This window comes from Pinus tabuliformis, chromosome 3_2, assembly GCF_031772625.1.
Source record: "Pinus tabuliformis cultivar Carrire ecotype Pingquan chromosome 3_2, CPIR1, whole genome shotgun sequence".
Taxonomy (NCBI): Eukaryota; Viridiplantae; Streptophyta; class Pinopsida; order Pinales; family Pinaceae; genus Pinus; species Pinus tabuliformis.
This window is the reverse complement of record NC_142302.1, coordinates 550,824,995-550,829,624: the sequence shown is the minus strand read 5'-3', so window position 1 is coordinate 550,829,624 and position 4,630 is coordinate 550,824,995. Positions and strand designations below refer to the sequence as shown.

Here is a 4,630-nt window from a genome sequence, read left to right as displayed (position 1 = left end):
GAGAAGGTTTGTGAGAAACCTTGTTTGCTTGTGAGCATCCAGGAGGATTGTACTGAGAGCTTGGTTAGCTGTGAGAGCTAAGGCTTTGTGTAATTCTGAGATATTTCCACCTTGTATGATAATACAGATAGTGGGGTTTTTAGTTGAGGCTTTCCCCTGAGTATTTTTTGTGTTTCATGTGCATTGATTCTTCTTCTTTTGGTTATATGTGTTCAGCTTGATCTTGCTCAATCTTTAAGCTTTTGCAAAACAAATTGATAGTAGAAGTAGATTATAGTATTTTGCTTTGGTATATTGCATTATCGGGTTAATCTACAGTCAGATTTTCTACAGTCGTCTCAGAGCGAGATTTGTAGAGAATTTGCAGAATTTCTACAAGCTGTCATACTGATGCAGCAGTGGTAGTGGCAGGGCCATGGGCATCAGTACAGGATGCAGCAATGCAGAGGATGTTGGGCGGGGAGGCCTAGCATCAGCACAGGTATCGGTGTCAGATAATCAGAGTGATGCTCAGTGTGGAGTATTACTAGAGCACAGTCCTCGCTAAGAGGGAGTGTTGATTTGGGGTAGCATGGGATGTGATCTAGCCATGAAAAATGGTGTAGAGGCTAAAGCACATGAGATCTCCAAGACCTGGAAACGGTTTGGGCAAATTCTAACTGGTTTGGGAGATATTAAAATAATTAATATTTTTAATGGAATTCCTAATTCTAAACTTAGGAAAAATAAAATATTAATGGGTATTAATATAAAACTGGGTTAGAAGGTTTCAAAATTCATGGATCAAGCCAAATCTAATCTTAGTCGTTGATTAGAGATTTAATCTCGACCATTGATGGACCAACGAGAAAAGTATAAGAGGAGGCTTGAGGGTCAGTTGGAGGATACACCAGAGTGATCAGTCATTCGTTTTGCTAGAGTGGGGTTGCTAAGCAAAGTTGAATCAGTGATCAATAGCGAGGGGCAGTGATTACTGGACATAGATGCAAAGACAGTGTCGAGAGACCAGTGCAGAGGCAGGAAGTGGGAAGCAACAACCATAGCAGGCCACACAGAGCCCAGCAGAGACAACATAGAGGCCATAGGGGTTGCGTCATCCATGCAGAGGGTTGTAGGAGTGACGCAGAGGGTCCCAGAGGCTGCGCAGTGCCTCAGAGGGCTGACACAGAGCAACAAGAGGCTGGCACAGAGCAGCAGGAGGCTAATGCAGAGGCCAGAAGGGCTAGTGCAGAGCTTCAGAGATGTTGGATAGGGTTTCATGGGACAGGTTTTCTGAATACCTGTTTCCAAATAGAGAGGTATTGATGCCGTGTATTTTTCTCTGTCGGGCGAGCCAGTTAGGCACCCAGTTGTACTCAAGGAAATATTGCATAACAATACACCCTCAGAATAGCTGCACCGGTTTTCCAGCATTGGGTTTTTTCGGGGACATTTTGTCCAAAAATAACGGTGTCACTTGTGTGCTTGTTTTTCTTTTAGTTGTTGATCTGTAGATGTTGTGACTGTATTGTATTTATTTTGGTATTTAAATATTTTAAATAACTTGTTTGAATTTAAACAACTAGAAGAAATAAACCAACACAATACAAATTAATTTTCTAATGGATAGACTTAGAAAATTCAACACTGATGCCCTCTGTCTATTGCCATGAAATGAACAACCACTATAAACCACAAAATCAGCCTCTATTTCATCATGCAATTCGTTTCCCTGGGTTCAAGTTTCATGCATTTCCTCCACCTGCAAAGGGAATGTAGAAAATACCAAATAACTTTTAAAATCAACAGAGAAAACTTGGATACCTCAGTTTTTCTTGCAAATCGTGTTCTCTATTGAAGCTCTATGGTGAAATCTGAGTGATTTCACTCTCAGACTAGGGGTTATTGTTGCAACACCGAAGTCTGCTATGGCAGCTAGGGCTCCAAAGTCCTCAGCTTCCTCTTCCAACTCTCTCCAGAGTTCTCTCTTCAAACTCACACAATGTACGAATGCAAGGAGCCTCCTCAATTCCCTTCTTTAATGAGTTTGGGATGGCCTTTTCATCTTCACCTTCCCTTTTGTCTTTTCCTCTTCACCTTCCTTTTTGTTTTTCTCTCTTTATTTTTATTTTCTTGTTATTAAATTCATTTTTAGAAAGTCACTTTATAATATTTTATAAAGTTAAAGTGACATCCAACTTGCCTAGGAAATATCATCCTTTCTCCTTCTTTAATAAAGTCTCCTTGTTATTTATTTCCAAAATTGCAAAACTCCCAAGTGATTTTCCATGCACAAAATTTGGGAACATTACAGTCCTCCTCACCAAAAATTGCTTGTCCTCAAGCAATTAGAACTGTATTCCTGGATCCCACACATACTTGGGAAACTTTAGATGTAAATGATCCGGAATTTGCATATCTATGCCAGGATACCAAATCCACCTATTGAATGCCTTCGTACAGCTGAACCCCATCTGCTCAGTAATTTCTTGTATTGATGAACCCACTCTGCCTTCTAGAGTAGTTGTTCTATCAACCCTCATGGAAGTATCTGCAAAGGGAAGGCTGGCCAGTTTCAAATAGCCCTTCTTTTCAACCATCAACATATTAGGTGAAACACCCCTGTTACCTTCTGCATCACTCTTATAGTAGTGCCTCAGAATGTTTGATGCATCTGTAAATTCCAAAAGCTTTAGGCTCTTCTCAGGCATGAATTTGAGTGCTTCTTCTTCTGCAGTGGAAGTAGGAGCCATTTGTGGTCCATACTTAAAACCCTTGATCCTTCGATTTGGAGGAATTTTCCTGTCAGGGTCTTCCCTACCTTGGTACACAACATCCACCTTCACTTCTCGTGTTGCATTTCGACCATTTGGAAGTGCCATGTCTGAATATCTCTTTAAAGGAGGGATACTTTCTTTCCTTGTCTTCTTATAAACCCACACTTGAATTCTCATCATAGGAGTCAGCTCCAAGTTACCTCTGAATACAATTACTGGAAAAATGTTCCTGGCTTCCATAGCACCCAATAGTGAGGTTGAACTTTCAACAACTATCACTTCTGCTTGTGCTTGCTTCGAAAATCTGTTTAAAAGGGAAAGATCTTCACAGAATAACTTTGATTTAGTTCGTCTAGGCATCCTCTGTCGGAAAATTACAATGTCAAGTTGGATATCATGCTCTTCCATCTGGTTAGCAATTATGTCTACCTGGTCCTCTTTTGTTCCTTCTTCAGGTTCTTTGATCAAGGATTGAGCACTTGTAATTAAACAAAGGCGTTTATTTCTTGCACTCTTTCTTCCAAGTTCCTTTATCAGCAAGTCTACTCCAACTACTATGGCATCCAAAAAATCACCTGGAACCATTCCTCTTGGTAGCCTATTCAAGGCTTCAAGAAGATCCTCATCAACAACCTTAATAGGTCAGAAATCAACCACACTCTCATAGCCACCAACTTCCCTTTGCAGATCATTGTCAGCTTCTAGCTCTGATTTAAAACCTGACGTTCTTTTACTGTAATTAAACCATGTAGGGTACAATGCTTCATCTTCCATTTTTTACAAGTCTGCTAAAACATTTAAAGACTTGCTTTGGAAGGCCCTATGAAAACCCCAGTGAATATACTTACATTGTTTTTCTTTAGTCAGATTTTTGAATTGTATTTCATTGGAAAACTCATCACCTAAAGTTGATTCGTAAAACTCTTGTACCATGCCAAACTCCTTATTCTTGCCTCGATCAAACATATTGGCTATCCAAATTCTTTTCTTCCTTTCTTCTGCTGCATATGATAGAAGTGGTCCATTTATAGATAAAAGAATATGATCCATGAGGCTTCCCATGATATGTTGAGGCCCAATATTATAGACATCAATAGACAATAATTTATTCACTGTTAGGCCAATTCTACTACTGTCTATCTTTCCAATTCTGCTCATGTCACCACCAACATTACAAGAACTGGAAAAAGCCTCTTTCATAGTTTTGTCCTTCTTTAATCTTTGGGCAAGTGCCCTGTCATTCTGCAGTGGAATAGCAATAATTTCTTCGACAATGATGGTGCAATCTTCAACATTATTTCCATCCACATCCCATACATAAACAAATGTTTGACAAACTAAATCAACATTTTCCTGGCGAAATTTGGTCATTTCTGTTCCTCTGTTATTTGTCAAAGAATCATCTATGGGCTTGCATAGTGCTTCATCACCATCTTGAGGATGATCTCTAGGGAGGCCAACTTCATATCCTTCTCCACATTCTTCTGGGTTTGTGGCCACTGATTTATCTTCGAGTTTGCAACCTTCCTTTTCCTTTCTTGCTTTCTTTGACTAGACCCAAGCCTCTATAAGTCCTGTCACTTTTGTGAAAGATTAACTGTAATTTTCAAATTTTTGAGTGGGAAGCATTTCTCTTAGTTACCTTTAGCCTTTAATTCCAGTCTTGGAATTTTTCTCCTTGATATCACCCATAGCTGACCAAAGTCCTGCTATGGTGTCATAAAATGGAGGGTTTCCCATAGGCTGAGCCAAGATTAGGGCTCTGATATCACTGTAAGGTTTCAAACAAGGAAACTACCCAATTGACCACAAATTTTTGAGTTTTTTCGGTGAATATTTCAGCTAGAAATCTTGTCAAACATGTCACATGCAAA

The 4,630-nt window shown here is 39.6% G+C and overlaps 1 pseudogene; it reads right to left on the bottom strand.

The window, feature by feature from the left end:
* Positions 1 to 2,327: 2,327 nt before the first annotated feature.
* On the bottom strand, positions 2,328 to 3,530 carry LOC149181696 (ATP-dependent DNA helicase 2 subunit KU80 pseudogene; annotated as a pseudogene).
* Positions 3,531 to 4,630: the final 1,100 nt, after the last annotated feature.